This window comes from Simochromis diagramma, unplaced genomic scaffold (genome assembly GCF_900408965.1).
Source record: "Simochromis diagramma unplaced genomic scaffold, fSimDia1.1 OVJJ01000341.1, whole genome shotgun sequence".
NCBI lineage: Eukaryota > Metazoa > Chordata > Actinopteri > Cichliformes > Cichlidae > Simochromis > Simochromis diagramma.
The window spans coordinates 181,370-198,700 of record NW_024386788.1 but is presented as its reverse complement, the minus strand read 5'-3'; the positions used below and the strand labels follow the sequence as shown (position 1 = coordinate 198,700).

Here is a 17,331-nt window from a genome sequence, read left to right as displayed (position 1 = left end):
AAGTGTGGTAAAATACATGAAAATTATTTATGATAGTATCAAGCAAATGTGTGTAAAGGTTGAACAGTTAGAACCTTTTTCCCACTTGTACCTAATTGAATCCACTCAGTTTTGTCCATTTTCCATTAGAATTCATACCTCCTAATATGTGGGGTTGTTAGAAATGTTGCCCAAAGTCCATTTACGTATGTGACACAAACACAACACAAAAATAGAGGACCCCTGATTGCCTCCGATTGCTTTGAACCCTGTCCAGTATAAAAAAATTACCTGTTATTAGGTACTACCCCCTAATGGAAAACCTTAAAAACAAAGTCAATCTGACCCGAGTAGATACTCGTCAAGCAGGGCTAATAAGAACGAAGGACTAAACTTTGCAGAAGACCTGATTGAATTTCTCTTTGAGCAGATCTGAAACTAATTACAAATGCTAATTCAAACATAAAGTCTTTAATTTGGCCTTCAGTGCTACTTTCAGGAACTATCGTTTTTTTGGCTGATTTTTTTCTGGTTTTTGCTTTCTGCTTCTTCAGCCAGGTCTCTGCAGCAGGTCAGAGAGTATTCCTCGTGCTCTTTACCAGAGCAACTTTTATCCAGCCAGCCTGTTAGTGGATCGGGTTAAGCTCACAGATGGTTTGTAAGGAATGAAACCATCATTTAGCATGTGTTTAAAATGCAAACAAATCCTAACCTTACCTCTAGGGTCACCAGGTGGGCACTGAAAGCTCAAGCTATAAATGACTGCTGTCATTTAGAAAGAAGCTGCTATGCTGTAACACCCAGTATTACCAGTAGATGGCAGCAGATTTCAAATGTTATTCCTGGGATCACTGTTAGTAAGAGGAGCTCTACTTTCTCTCTTCAGCTCTCCGTTTTCATGTTGTGATATTTTTTATTCTCCTGTATCACTAAATAAGTAAAATATTTCCTAAGAATAAAAACACAGTGTACTGTTTTCCCCTTTTTTGTCAGCTAGTTAATAAAGAACCTGTGATACATTTATTGGTTAGTTGACCTCGAACAAGTCAAATTTACCATCTGGCACCTTTTTGAAACTACAGACAAGCAACAGACAAACCAGGTCCCCAAACGTAGTATCCAACAAAGATAAAGAAAATATAGAAAACAGTAAAACTCCAGAGGACGCAGCATTATAATAACAAATGACTTTTTTAATGTAAGACTTTTAAAATGGTGCTTTTACCAAAAGGCAAAAGTAGAAAATCCAAAGGGTTTAATAGAGAAATTAATGAAAGACTGAAGGCTGGTAGAGAAAAGACAACTAATCAACTGAAAGTCGGTGTTAGATTCTATTCAATGGAAACATATTCAATTATATTTTATCTGATTCAGATTGATTTCTAATGTCTATTTTACAGGAACAAAAAACAAGATAAAAGTTTTAACTTCTATGAGTCTAATTAGGGAAGAAGACATGGATTATATGTGGATGTCCTCTGGTCTGAAGTGCTGGAGGGACCAGTTAGAGACCAGCAGCTGGACGTCAGTGGTTGGACTGGTGGACTCCTTCAGTGAAGAGTACACGACGTCTGGCTCTGGTTTAAAGTCTGAACACAAACACACACAGTTCAAACACATGATTACAAGCTTTGTAGTTCAATCAAGACCTTCAATCTCCACCTCTCTGCATCACACACAGTCCCAGTTCAGACTTTACTGGGAACCAGCTCAGGTACAAATCACAGAGCTTTCATACTGCTCACATGTTAACTGCTTCTTCAAATTCAAAATCTCAAATGTGGAGCTCACAAATCTGTAACCGTTAGCTCAAGAAATGCATGAAAAGTCATTTTTTCCTGCTTCCACTTTCTCTCTCTCTTCTTTCTCACAGTCAGAACAATGTGACTTAAATGTGACTTAAAACAGGAACCATTATTTCGTTTTTATTAAAATCGTTAACAAATGGAAACTGTTACACTGGAAATGATACATTTGTCTTGTGGATTATTTACATAACTCATATTTTGGGTTACAAGCATCAACAAGGAGATATTTTAAATAAACATCAATGTAGAGACCCAGGCCCTGCTGACAGGTATATGAGTCAGGTGTTATTGCATCACAATGCCAGTAAGTTTATTTTAAAAGAGCAGCTGGTTTTCTGACAACAGAGAGATGTTGTATCAAACACACACAGCCTCTGTTGTGATCAGAAGCTTCCACTGTGGTTAAAATGTGTTAAATGTTCACTGTGTTGCAGATGTTGAGAAATTAGAGTAGTGTGACAGACACACACTGTGTTTCCACGGCGTAGTTGTTATGTTGTGAAAGTGTTATGCACCATGTTGGTGTTTGACACATTAGCATGAAGATACTTCACCACAGCTGTGTCACAGCTGTGGTGAAGTACCTTGTGTTTTTTTCCCAGCTGTCAGCACTTCTGCTGTGAACCAATGAATGACGGACAGAACGGTGAGGTGTTTGTGTGAACAGGAAGGTAGCATCCACAAAGCTGCCATCTTCTTTCAGTGCAGACTGAGACGCCTCACCACAAGCTGGAAAAACATGCTGCAGTGAGAACTCTCACCAGCATCAGACTAACTGCGGTTGTCAGCAGGATGTTGCTGCTGTTTAACATGCAGAACTTTAGAAATGATGCTGTAACTAAAGGACTGTTTGAGAGGCTGAAAACACACATTTGATGATCTTGGGTCTCTTTATGTGTCTCAGGCCCAGATCTCGTTCACACTTGTTTGTGAACGACATCTGGGCCTCATATGTGCCGCTACTGTACTTCCAAATACTCTGTGATCCAGATGTGGCCCCAAAATCATGATATTAAAGGTTAATAATTTCAAGTCTATATGACAGCTAGCAAACTACATGCAACAGCTGCCATCCGGCATCACAGATGCTAACAGAGTAGGAAACAAGCTGAAGTTGTCTAGAATGGTTCATAAAAGGTGAATTTCCATCATTGTTCACGACCACATGTGGTTCTAAGAAAATGCAGATGGGCCTCACTTAAATCGAACAATTCTGAGATATTTTACTCCTGCTACAGCAAGTCAGCGAGCTGCACTGTTGAACTGACTCCTTCATCAGCATCAACACAGACCCGTTAATGATGACGTGAGTCTCACCTTCAGGTTTCCTGTCAACATCTTGTCTCACCAGAAGAACCAATAACACCAGTAGACTGATCCAACAGATGACAACACAGAGAGAACAGGAGGAGAGAATGATGGAGGAGAGATGGATGTAGGTGTGGTGGTGCGTTTGTCTAAAATAAAGCAAACACACTCATTAAGTTCTCGTCACATTGTGAATGTTGAAACCTCTTGATACATGCTCAATCATTCAGGTAAGTAAATCTCCAAATATTGATTCTGTTCATCGGCACGTAGCGTTTTTAGTGGGAGAAACGTCATGAGACCGATTGTCTGTGTGATCAACTCGGTCACCTATAACATCTCCAAGTCTCTTCACTTGTATCCCAGTCACAGAAGCGTTGGAGGTAGTCCGTAAGAGATTACAGGATGACCCCAACCTCAGCAACAGGACCACTCTCAGCATCGACCAAGTGTGTTTGCTTCTGGAACTGTGTCTTCATTCGACCTACTTCACATACAAGGGTCAGTTCTACAGAAACAGGCAGAAACGTGGGTGTGCCATGGGCTCCCCAGTTTCACCCATTGTGGCCAATTTGTACATGGAAGAAGTGGAAAAGAGGGCTTTGCTATCCTGCCCTGAAACACCACCAAGCCATTGGTTCAGATATGTGGATGACACCTGGGTGAAAATCAAATCTCAGGATGTACCACAATTCACGGATCACATTAACTCGGTGGACCGACACATCAAATTCACCAGGGAGGATATGAAAAGTGGCAGGTTAGCCTTCTTAGACTGTGAGATTTCCATCAGTGATGGGGGACATCTAAAAGCTGATGTGTACCGTAAACCTACACATAAGGATCAGTATCTAAGGTTTGACTCTCATCATCCACTGGAGCACAAACTGGGTGTCATCAGGATCAGGACGCTACAGCACAGAGCGAACACCATCCCCACTGACACAGCAGCCAGGGAGGCAGAAGAACAGCACATCAAGAAGGCCCTGAGTAAATGTGGTTATCCCAGCTGGACTTTTGTCAAAGCTGGGAAGGCACCTAAAGAAAGCTCCAGCCGATCCAGGACAGAAGGACAACCGCTGCCCAAGCGAAAACCTGTAGTGATCCCATACGTGTCAGGAGTATCGGAGCAGTTGAGACGCATTTTTTCTAAACACCGGGTCTCTGTGGCTTTTAAACCCCAAAACACGCTGCGCCAAAAATTGGTCCACCCCAAGGATCGGGTCCCCCGACACAGAGTAACATAGTGTACGCTGTTAAGTGTAGGATTGCCAGGATTTGTACATCGGGGAAACCAAACAACCTCTGGCGAAGCGGATGGCACAACACAGAAGAGCCACCTCGTCAGGCCAGGACTCTGCAGTCTATTTACACCTACAGGTCAGTGGACACTCTTTCAAGGATGAGGATGTAACATCCTGGACAGGGAGGAACGCTGGTTTGAGTGCAGAGTCAAGGAGGCCATTTACGTGAAAAGGGAAAGACCATCTCTGAATCGAGGAGGGGGCCTAAGGGTACATCTTTCTCCATCTTACAATGCTGTGATTGCAGCCATTCCCCAACTCTCTGTGAATGGTACTCATGACCATTGATCAGTGGTTGTTGATCAATGGTCATGAGAATTTGCATAATTATGATCAAGGAACTGACCTCCCAGCCCATTGTTCCTTCAGTGGGCTGGTTTCAGTCATTATGCAAATGTACTGTTTATAAGTTTGGGGAAACCTGCAGCCAGCTGAGACTGAAAGAGTCACTTGGATGAGTGACGAAACGTTTCTCCCAATGAAAACGCTACGTCCAGATGAACAGAATCAACTTTTGGAGAATGTTGAAAGCTGCAGAAACACAGACAGGTGAGTGTGTCACCTGTGACAGTGATCCAGCTGGATGGAGACTCTCCATGACCGCTCATGTCACACTTGTAGAGGCCTTCATCAGACCTGGAAACATGCTGGATGGTCATGTGACCTGTAGGCTGCTTCCTGAAGAAGGAGCCATCTTTATAGAAAGCAGCTGGGAGGTTGGAGGGAGTGGTCTTTGTTTTACAGAGCAGAGTGACGTCATCTCCCTCCATCACAGGGAGGACAGGACTCTGCAGGATCACTGATCCACCTCAACACAGAGACAAACTACAGCATTTCATCCATTTACACACAGCTTCATCAACACTAACTCCACACACTCAGCTTACCAGTGACTGTCAGGTTAACCATGTTACTGATGGGACCCTCTCTGGACTCACACCAGTAAACTCCACTGTCCCATGAGTATATGTAACCGATGCTACAGGAAGAATCACCTAGTCTTCCCCACCCATCTCCACACTGACTCTTCTGTTGTTTGCTTGTGTTTCTCCTCAGAGTCCATCCAGCAGAGCTGTCGTCCTCCTCACAGCTCAGAGACACAAAGTCTCCTTTAAAGAACTGAGAGCTGCTGGGACTCACAGTCAGACGAGCTGTGAGGGTTAAAATGAAAAACTGATGATCACGTCTTTGAGATCTTTACTGAAAGTTTTAATCCAAATGTGTAAAACCTGTCAGAGTTTATCAGGTTTAAACTGTGACAGAAGAAGGTTACTGACCTTGGTTTGTTGTGCAGCTCAGCAGTGAGATCAGAACTAAAGAGAAATGACACTCAGGTTGATTTGACATAAACACACAAAGGTGATCACTCAGAACAACTTTGTATTGTTTGATGTTTCCCTCTAAGACAGAAACATCAAACTCTCCATGTTGAGTCGCCTACAGCCCAGTTTGATCTTCCTGTCAGAGGAAACGTGGATCTAAACCAGGTCAGCAAAAAGCTGCTCGTACTAAACCAGAGACTCCAGGATTTCACTTTTCAACTTCTCGATGATCAGAATTATAAAATAAAACTGATCACATCATTTCATGCTTCATGAGCTGCTTCTGTAGTTACTGTAGAACAAGGAAGTCCTTCAAGTTACATTATAGTTACACTGAATACATACAAACAACTAGTACTGAACTAAGGTCTGTCCTCTGCTCTGTTCACACAAACACCAACATTTTATTTCAACTTTTCACTCATAAATTCATCAATAACTCTGTGAAACTTCAGACCTGCAGTTGGTCCTCGTGGTGTTTGAACTTGAATTCAGCCTGATTTGTTTTTCATGTCTTCTCCTCCATCATCAGTTATCAGGAGAGCAGGCAGTCAAAGTACAAGAATTCAAACAAACACAGAGATTCTACTTACAGAGCAGACACAGCACAGATGTTTCCTTCATCGTCCTTCTCACTCATTTGAGCTTTTTTTCATTTCTGTCACTGACGCCAAGTAAAGCCCGCCCTCTTCCTCTGAGTAGGAGCTGTTCTATTGGTTCAAGGACAGTGGGGTGTCAGTGTGTGTGTGGACGTCCCCTCAGTGAGAGAGGCAGATATGAGCTGAAACACAGGAATCAAACCAGGGACGCTGCTGTTATGGAGCTGAACTGGAACCATTCAGACACTGAGGCCCTCTGAACACATTTTAATTACAGCTGTGCAGAGACACACTGACTGGAACACTATGATTCACATTAACACCATCCTCACACATGCTTTATATGTGGCCACTAGAGGGAGATGTTGGACTTTAAACACTAACATAGATACAAGCAGATCATCCGTCTTTAATACTTTGTCGTCATGGCCCTTGTGTTATTTTATACTTAGTTTTAATATATTTGACCTTGGGTTCTGTTTGCTTCTGCTGGTAGTCCAACACCATCATGTCAGCTACATGAGTCATCTCCAGCTTCTCCCGCTGTGTCATCTTCAGATTTAAACCCCTTCGGTGGATGTGCGGGAATTGCTTTGGTCTATACTAGAGATGGCACGATACCACTTTTTTATGTCCGATACCGATATCATAAATTTGGATATCTGCCGATACCGATATGAATCCGATATAGTGTTTTTTAATCAACAAAACTGTTTTTTAAATATCTTGCTGCATTTTGTATAAGTTCATACTCAAGTTTAAAACAACAACTACACTAAAGCTATTCTGTTATACCTGTATGCAAAAAAAAAACCATTTCATAGTTCAGCAATACTGATCAATCTAATAAACTTAAACCTACACCATCCTCCCTATTCTGGTATTTTAAAGAGTACTTAGCATAAATATTAAGCAACCTAACTAATAGGGTTCCAACTCCCAGCAACAACAAAAATAAATAAATAAACAATAGGGAACCACCCCTCACGCTCCACCTCATGATGCTTAATCGACGTAATCAACCTTAATTTGATGCAGTGTGAAAAACAAATGCACAGAAATAAATTATTTTCCAATATATTAAAATATTAAATAGATTCAACATCTTTCTTCAACAAAATTGCAGACTGCACAGATGGTACCTTCCCAAAGTACTATAGCTTACTAGGGTATATATATTAGACTTAATAGTCACTATATACAGTAATTGACTTCTATTCATTTTGCATCAAATTAAAACTTTGGGTGTCAGATAATTATTTATTAAAAGCTAGACATTTTAAATGAGAATAAGAAAGAAAAGTATGTCTTTGTGCCCCCTTTCCCCTGTTAATGCCCTATCGGCCCCCCTGGCTAAACTTTGCTAGATCCGCCCCTGCACAGTTACCAGCGTCAGCTACGTAGAAAAAGATCCTCGAGTAGAAAGTAATATTAAATAAATTCTAACAACAGCTGATCAAGCTTAAACGTGCTGCTGTTGTTCAGCCGCTGGTTTCCTCTTTCTGGTGCAAAGTGGGCCAAAAACCAACAAGAGAGACGGACTCGCGACAGAAAAGCCGATCAGCTGATCATTAAGCAGTTTCATGATTGAAGTAGCAGCAAGAAGAGGCAGTCGCTTGTTAAGCTTAACGCAGGAATGCTTTACAAACATTCAGAGATGGACTTACACACTTGCTTTACTTCTCTCGGGATAACTTTGTCGGAGATGAAATGCCGGGTTGCTAGCGAAGCTCCAAATGCTATCCAGACCACCGACAGGTCCCGCATGCCACAGCCGCTCTATCACGTGATGCACACTGCTCCGACGTACTAACGTTCTGAGGTGAGCTACGGCGTGTTGCAAGTTTTGTGAGGTGCTTTCGTGATATTTAATGGATCGGATTACATTTTTTATTTTTCTCCGATATCCGATCCAGTAATTTAGGTCAGTATCGGACCGATACTGATACATAATATCGGATCGGTCCATCTCTAGTCTATACTTCACAGCTCTGATGTTTCTGGTCTTACTGTGTCCCTCCTCTGGTCTGAGGTGCTGGGGAAGCAGTTAGAGACCAGCAGCTGGTTGGTTCTGTCCAGCATTGAGAATAAAGTGCAGCTGTCCCTCTGGTCCACTTTTGTCTGATGACTATTTGTTCATAACTGTCGTCTTCTGTTCTCAGTGCTGATTTGACTGCAGCTGGATCTCTGTGCCCCGCTGCAGAATAAAATAACACACAAAAATGAATAAATGACAACTGAAACAGTGCAGGTATGGCAAAACATTTGATTACCTGTAATATCATTATTAACCCCACACACACATTCACTCAGATGACCTCAACACAGCATGACTCTCCTGGACTTGTTTACCATCAGAATTGACCACGTGCTGCAACAAAGGTGCACAGTCAATGGCAGGAAGTGCTGCAGGGTGTGATAGGTTTGTAGCATAAACTTATTCGCTGGAACGTTCAAGACACTTTACTACACAGCAAAAGCAAAACAGAAGTAGGCAAAGTTCTTTGTGTTACTCATGCATGAGGGAGGCCTGCCTGGAGTCAAGTGTCCTTCCACCCACTTGACCTCCATCAGACTCTTGTCCGCTCCCCCGTAACACTGCTCTTTTATTGAGGTTACATGAATATGCATAGGTTCATTAACATATGACGTTTCATATACACAAAGAGTACCTTGCCTGTGCGTTGTGTAAGAGTGTGTGTGTGTGTGTGTGTGTGTGTGTGGGGGGGGGGGGGGGGGGGGGGGGGGGGGTCAGTGTGTGACCCCATAAACGACTTCCGTAAACCTGCTGGTCTGGAAGTCCAGCAGTTCATCTAAACAAAAGCCACTTAGACTAAAACTGACATAACTACGTTTATCCTACCACAAAACAATAGGAGAAGGTACGACCTGTCCCATGCTCCCAGGATGTGGGTGTGAATGCCGGAGCACTCTGGAATGCACACAATGTCTTTGCAGATTACCAAGGATCAAACCTCTACCAACATGACATTGATTATACACTCTAAGCATATATGAGTAGATATTTCTAAGCATAAATGACAATCAACAATACAAATCTAACAGGGTGTGAGTGAAAATTTTCTACTTAAAAGCTCGTTAAAAATCACCTTGCTGCATTTACATATAAAGGATCTTCACATACTTTGCCTCCCCATGTAAAGTTTTCTAGATCTTCCGCCAGTCAAATGGTATACCTGGGGTATCATACTGTTGCTATTTCTGTAGCTGTTCCCTCGCTGCCTTGGTTTAAAAAATGACAGTGTTAATTTTTGTGAAGGAGATAATAACAATAACAACAACAACAACAACAACAACAATAATAATAATAATAATGATGGATTGCATTTATGTGACCCGTGGTAGGTATAGGACAGAGCCGTAGGCACACAGTCAGTTAAAATGGGTTTAATTTTAATACAAAATAAAAGTAAATGTGTAACAGCAGCACTTAAAAACAATTAAAAAGCTTTACTTTATTAAGTATGATAAAAACGATCAAATTGTATGATTGCCCATGAGACAGGATAAGCGCTGTGGGGAACCTGTTAAAAACAAATCAACATATCACACACGTTAAAAAGGGACGGCCACTCACACTGAACCCCAGCTGGGCAAAACACAGGCAAATCTTCAGTGGTGTCTTCACTCAGGCGGTGCATGCAAAAAGCGGCAAGACCAAAGAAAAAAGGATTTGTATTCCACGCAGCGTCTTCACTGTCTGCAACGATTATATATATATATATATAAAGGTGTTTTCATATAAAACACTAAAAGACAATCAATATCTGCTGTGTCTACTGATACAGAAAAATAAAACAAGAAGCAAACACAATCGACAGCCGCAGCAGTCACAGTCCATCGATTTACACCAGGTTAAAACAAATCAAAACACACTGATGTGTCGGGTCCTTTACCCGCAGCCAGAAATCCACTCGGCAAAGCGGCAGCTGGGTACTCTGTAAATGAAAGCAGGAGATGACTTACACTGGACAGTAAAACGCAGCAGGAGTATCCCTCCAACTGTATTGTTTTCCTTACCTGTCCACAAGTTTGCCTCACACCCTAATAAATATTAGTCAGTGGCGTTGGAGTCCACTACACCTTTCTCACAGGAACGCAATGTTTCCCACCTACAAGGGTGCAAATAACTTTTATTCTCTGCCAAACTGCCAGAACTCATCTCATGACTCATGAGATGCCACTGACATCCACTTGGTGGAAAATAGTCTGCTCATGTCACATTTTCAGATTGCTTAGAGCCTCAACAAAGTAGGTACTACAGAAGTACCTGGTGCCAGGAACTACCACCTAATGAAAAACTTAATTGGAACTTCAGTGGAGCAAAGTTTCAGGTCAGACTCAGTGACACTCAGTGACACATCACAGCACTTCCACACTCCACAAACGTTAGCTGTGAGACATGGATGAAATAAACCAAACCCAAACCTTTAACCCACAGAGACCATCAGCTTGTGTCTCTCTTGTCTCCTCCTCAACAGGCCGAGCTGTGAGACTTAAACACAGGAACCACCAGCAGAGTCTGCAGCCTCTCTGTCCAGAGCAGCTTTGCAGAATTCATAGTTCACAATAATTTAATCTGATATTGGTGCAGCTCCTCAGTCCATCCTCAGTCTGACAGAAGCAGCTTTAGCTGTGTGGAAACTTCTCATCTGGGTTTTATCCTTAAATATCTTGTATTCAGACGAAGAAGAAGATGTCTTGTTCACACATTTTTATACACTAACTGCATGTTACAGCTGTGTTTAAACAGTATTTATAATGATGCATCGGTGGGTGAGTGCAGATATTTTTCCAAAGAGCCAGTGGTTCCACCTCTGGGCGGAGTCACCGCAATCCAGCGTGCAGTCCACACCTGTTGGCAATCAAGCTGTTGGCACTTAAGACCAGCGATGGTTCTTTGCCAGATCTTCCTCTAACCTCTGTTAGTGTGGGCCGCCACAGCGCTCGTGAAACTTTGCTCATCTTGTGCTCTCTCTGTTTACAGTAATCCACCTGGTCACCTCGCTGAAACATGACTCACCTTCAACACTCACCTTCAGTAGGATGCTGGTCTTCTTGGCAGCTTCTTGGTCACTCCTTATGCTCACTTCACTCACCTAACTCGACTACTTGATTCCTCTAGATTTATCTCTGCTCACCTGGTTCACCTACCCTCTCCACGCCATCAATCCACCTGCAATAAGTGAGACATTTCACGACCTCGTTTTCACTCACCTGAACTGCATCCAAACACCTTTTGAACCTCGTCTCCTCTCATTACTGTAACTCTGAGCATCCTGGTCCAACCCCTCAGTCTAACTACCCCTTTGCCCCAAAGTCACAGTGTTCAAGTGAAAACTGCTTCATAGTATTTCCTGTTTATTTCATAGCTCACGTTTGCATCATAATTCACAGTTCATGGTTTGAGTCTCAAGTTGTATATTTTGTTATCATGTTTATCAGTGGCTCCATCTGTGTCTGTGAGTCCGTTCTCCTGGTTTGGCCTCCCAGCTGTGACGCCATCTTCTTTCAGTGCAGACCGACACACTAACCACAAGGAAGAAAGCCGACACGTTCTCGTCAGTGTCCTCAGATTCAGTCTGACTGCAGCCAACAACAGGAAGCTTCTGCTGTCGTTTCACTGAACTCAGTTTGCAGAAGTTAAAAGACGTAAAAGGTTTTAAAATGTTTCACTGCGTTATTGGACAGTTCAGGAGGCTGAGAACACTTTGTTTTGTTCAGCCTTCTTCTTCTTCATATAACTCATATTAACAACTAACTCATCTTTTTTAGAACTTATGTGTGAGCTGAAGTTGTGCGACCTCTGAAACACACTCGAACACAGACGGATAAAAACCACGTGAACATCCTCAGGACGTTTTTATGCAGAAGTGAAGAAGAGCAGCTTTACTTCTTATCTGTGATCGTTTGTTCTTGTCTGTGATGATTTTTCCATAAGTGACGTCTTCAGTTCTCACTGCTGAGTAAACTGCAGCTGGATCAGTGTCTGCACAGTAAAACACACACAGAGGACGTCACTGCAGACAGAACAGCTGAGAACAGACATGAAACTGCTGCCACTCACAAATCTTTATATGAAACACTCAGAGAGTTTTCAGTTCCTGCTCAGGTTATTTTAGAAATTTAAAATAGTTTAACATGAAGTCAAATGTGAGATAAACACACCTGATAAAGGTGTGCTTATCTCACAAAAGCTGAATATTAAAGTCAGCTCACATGTTAGCCAATCAGACTAACAGGCCGTCACTATTAAAATATGAACTTTATCAGAGGTAGGCTCAGAATTTAGATACTGAGACAGAAGGAATGTAAGATGCTGGTGTCATAAATATGAAAGACTAAATGTTAAAAGGAAAACTGTGAATAATACAGCAGGAAATGTGCTTAATTTACACCAATAATAAAATATATTTTCATGTTTAGTAAATATGATAACAGTCTCTGACCTGTGTGAGTTTACAGAAATGCTCTTACAAATAACTCACGTGTTTCTTCCTCTATTTAAAATTCACACCTCTGTGTTGAAACACCTGCAGATGAAGCTTTTTTTCCTCAGAAACAGTGGCAGACTCGTTAGTGTTAACCACAGAGGACAAACACACAGTTCAGCAAACACAGAACTTAACATGGTGTGAAAATCTACAGACAGACTGATATTCATTTGACTGATACCATCATGCGGTTAAATGTAAAATCATTTACTCATAATCCAAACTGGGTTTATTTTACACATCACAGGCTTCCAGTTTCTTAAATTCAGCTACTTTTGCTTCTATGACATAATTAATCTTAATCTAATTTAATGTTAACCTAATTTAACATTAAATCTTAATTCCGTCCAACTCTGTGTCTCTGACTCCTCCCACTACAACACTGAACAAACCAAGAGCACCAAATGCTGCAGTTCCTCTAATGTCCACTTGAGATTTGTAAAGTCAGTCACTCTCCATAGACACTCATGTGAACATGTTCAACTTTACAGCAGAAATAAAAATTTATACAACCTGCTATTAAAAGTATATTTGGTCTCTATAGCTAACACTCTCCTTCATATGAAGTATGCATGAGTTGAATGCCTTTATAACGCAGCTGTTCAAATGTTAATGAGCCTGAAAGTTTGCATTAATAGGGGCGTGGCCTCTTTGAGAGGTCGATGGACACAGGCTGCTGTAACTGCCAACTGTCTGTTAGGCTTCACCTCAGCCAATTGTTCATCCATGTTTGTGCTTTGGGGGTATTTTTAATGCAAATGTGTAACCAATACTATGTGGCTTATTGCATAAACAAACATTACCAGTTCTGGTAAGTTTAATTCTAGGATCTTGTTTTTATGTTACAAAGCTCTATTTAGCAGCTATCAGTGCCTTTCTGTTGACTCCTTACAGTCTATGGAAGCAGCTTGATAACCAAGCTATCTGACACTAGCTAATAAATTAGCACTGCACCCTTTCATCAAAGCTAAATCGCTCTTGGCAATAAAGACAAACATGATGTTGGTAAAAATGTTAAGGCTGGAAAAAGCAGTGGAGATTTAAAACAGAGAGATTCAAATCTCCATGTTTGAATGAAGTGAACATACAGTTCACCCCTCACCCTGAAGCCCCCCAAATTACTTCTGCTTTGTTTGACTGTCTGCTGTTGGTATGTGATACTTTAATATCAGTGTATGTGAATCAACTTCAGCAGCTTTGTCTGAATATGCTGAAATTTGACAGTGATATAATCATAATTAAATCATAACAAAACCAGATATATCAGGAAGCATCAATGTTTAAAACAAGTGAGAACAAACCCTCAGAAGCAAGGCGTTTGCCATGGGAATAAGTGCTAAGAAATTAAAAATAGAAATACAAATCACATTTTTATTTTCCTACTGCAGATTTGCTGCAAAATGGCATTTTTTTAAATTCCAGTTAAAATGTGTTGTATGTAATTTTTTTTTAGTTGTTTAACTCATTTCACTTCTACAAAAGAGGCACATAAAAAAACACATAAAAAGCATAATTTTTTTAAGACATGAAACATTTTTATAGAACCATGAAGCTGTGATTCCTTATTAAAGGACACTTTAAAAAAATCCATGATGCAATTTTCGAGTCCTATGGGTCTATGGGTTTTCTCAGTGAGAAAAAAAAAAAGACTTAAGACATTTAAAAATCTGTGGATGTCCTCTGGTCTGAAGTGCTGGGGAGACCAGTTAAAGACCAGCAGCTGGATGTCAATGGTTGGACTGGTGGACTACTTCAGTGAAGAGTAGATGACGTCTGGCTCTGGTTTAAAGTCTGAACACAAACACACACAGTTCAAACAACAGGAAACATGATTACAAGCTTTGTAGTTCAATCAAGACCTCCAATCTCCACCTCTCTGCATCACACACAGTACCAGTTCAGACTTTACTGGGAACCAGCTCAGATACAAATCACAGAGCTTCCATATGAATAACATTGTAGTCCAATTCAGATGTTGGTTGGGGTTGACCTTCTGATATAAGATATTCACAGCAATTGACCTTATTTTTATCAACTCAGAGACTTTGTTGTACGACCTTCTCTACTCCGTTAGTACATTTCCCCCAGAAAAGGCCAAGAAAGTCATTTATATCATTTATGGAGGCTTTTGGCTCTTGTGCAGGTTGTCTTCAGACTGTTGATGGCCTACCTCACTCGTACTGATTCCTAAACAATGAATGCAATAGTAAAGTTGAAAGTTTGCACTTCAATCACATCTTGATTAATTGATTTTAAACCTGCTGTGTTGGTGCACCGATGCAAAACTACAAAAATGATATCCAATAAATTTTGAACATCACTGTAAGTTTGGGTATCTTTAATCTGATATTACATAACATGCTGTATTTCTACATTTGAGGTGGACATTTTCTGCCAATTTCCAGCTGCATGTTTTTCTTTTCTACTACAGTAGCTTTGTATGATTCACAGTTCAGTATAATCCTTCTTTACATGGGGCCTTTGTGCAGCCTCTGTCTGATGCCAACTGTGTTCCCTCCTGTCCCTTTAATCAAAACTCTCTTCTGATTGGTTGATTAAACAGCATGTGGCTGGGGCTTTACTGGTTGAGATGGACATATTGATACCCTGCCTCTGTGACATCATTCACACACAAAGACAAATAAAAATAGACTGTGGTAGAGTGTTTGGAGCACTCTGCTTTCTGAGCTTTTGGCTCACAGAGATTATTATTATTATTATTATTATTATTATTATTGTGATGATATTTGTTGTATAAAAATGTATTAAAACTTAATAAAAACGTAATATCATAGTTGTTGTTCAGCTTTGTTTCAAGACCAACAGGGGTGAATTTAACGAAGCTCACATCTTGCTGCTCATGTTTCTTTAAATGAACTAGACAACTTAACAGGAAATCATTTGTCACGGAGAGCTCACAAGTCTGTGAAGACTGAGCAATGATGTGGTTAGCTTAGCTTAGCATGATGTGTGGAAACAGGTTGTGCGGTTGGGTTGTCTCTGTTAAAGAGCAGTTGTACCTTGGACTCCTCTTTCTGATGGTTTTGTCTCCAATACTGACGTCTTCAGCTCTCACTGCTGAGTAAACCACAGTTGTATAAATCTCTGCAAAATAAAACACATTTAAATTACAGCAGGTATGAAATCTGCACATTTTCTTTATTATTTGTAATGTCTAAAAGAAATCACACGTTTTTTACAGAGAGCAGCAGGTTTTTGCTTTTTTTTCTCATTTTAACACCTCTGAATAAAAGAAACCGCCGGCTTTTGTGTGAAAAAAGAACCTGGTGTCCACAAAGCTGCCATCTTCTTTCAATACAATCAGACACACTTCATCATGAAGCAAATATGTGTCCAACATGAAAACTGTTATTAGCCAAAGTAGCACACGCGGCAGTAAGCAGTCTAACCAGTACAACAAAACTCTCTCTGAGACTGGAAACCACCTAAGATCCCAGATAAAGTGTTTCCAGTTAATGTATGTTACATTTTTTCCTGTGTTGCAAGTGTGACTCTGCATTTAACTTTCCCCAACAGGAAGTTGCTGCTGTGGTTTTACGTGCAGGAGGTAATAAAAATATATTTAATGAAGACAAATCATCACATTAAGACCCAGTCTGAGAGAATGAAAGAAAAACACATGACGATATTTTTTCTCTCCACACCTTTAACATTACAATTTCTTGACAACTTGTGTGTCACCAAAACCAAAATCAAACACATCTGAGCAGTTACAGCTTCGACACCTGTTCTCTGGGCCAGTTAAAATGCAGACGAGCCACATTTGAATCAAACTATTCAAATAAGCTTTTTTTTTAATTCAAAACAACTGGCTGCCATCTCAATGCAGTGCAGGTAATACAAACTGACAACAACCCACCTTCAGGTTTCAGGTCAACATCTCTTCTCACCAGTAGAACCAGTAACACCAGTAGAACCACGACACAGACTGACCCAACAGAGATTAACACAGGAATAAGAGAAGTACCAGGGGCAGAGGCTGATGTAGGGATAGAGGTGGATGTAGATACAGGTGTGGGAGTAGATGGAGATGTTTTTGTAGGTTTCCCTTAAACATACAACATGTAATCATTAGTTTATTCTGAATGTTGAAAGCTGCAGAAACACAGACAGGTGAGTGTGTCACCTGTGACAGTGATCCAGCTGGATGGAGACTCTCCATGACCGCTGATGTCACACTTGTAGAGGCCTTCATCAGACCTGGAAACATGCTGGATGGTCATGTGACCTGTAGGCTGCTTCCTGATGAGGGAGCCATCTTTATAGAAAGCAGCTGGGAGGTTGGAGGGAGTGGTCTTTGTTTTACAGAGCAGAGTGACGTCATCTCCCTCCATCACAGGGAGGACAGGACTCTGCAGGATCACTGATCCACCTCAACACAGAGACAAACTACAGCATTTCATCCATTTACACACAGCTTCATCAACACTAACTCCACACACTCAGCTTACCAGTGACTGTCAGGTTAACCATGT

At 41.1% G+C, this 17,331-nt stretch overlaps 2 long non-coding RNA genes across 3 annotated transcripts; both read right to left on the bottom strand.

Annotated features, from left to right (window-relative positions):
* Positions 1-1,151: 1,151 nt before the first annotated feature.
* Positions 1,152-17,034, bottom strand: LOC120728276. Of its 2 annotated transcripts, none has more exons than XR_005694676.1 (3): positions 16,983-17,034; positions 3,105-3,244; positions 1,152-1,568 (listed from the first exon to the last, which is right to left on the bottom strand). It is a non-coding gene; the product is annotated as an uncharacterized LOC120728276 (long non-coding RNA). The 2 variants fall into 2 exon arrangements; XR_005694675.1 differs by lacking the exon at positions 16,983-17,034 and adding an exon at positions 4,962-5,013.
* On the bottom strand, positions 12,659-16,953 carry LOC120728284. Its single transcript, XR_005694684.1, has 3 exons — positions 16,716-16,953; positions 15,856-15,940; positions 12,659-14,626 (listed from the first exon to the last, which is right to left on the bottom strand). It is a non-coding gene; the product is annotated as an uncharacterized LOC120728284 (long non-coding RNA).
* Positions 17,035-17,331: the final 297 nt, after the last annotated feature.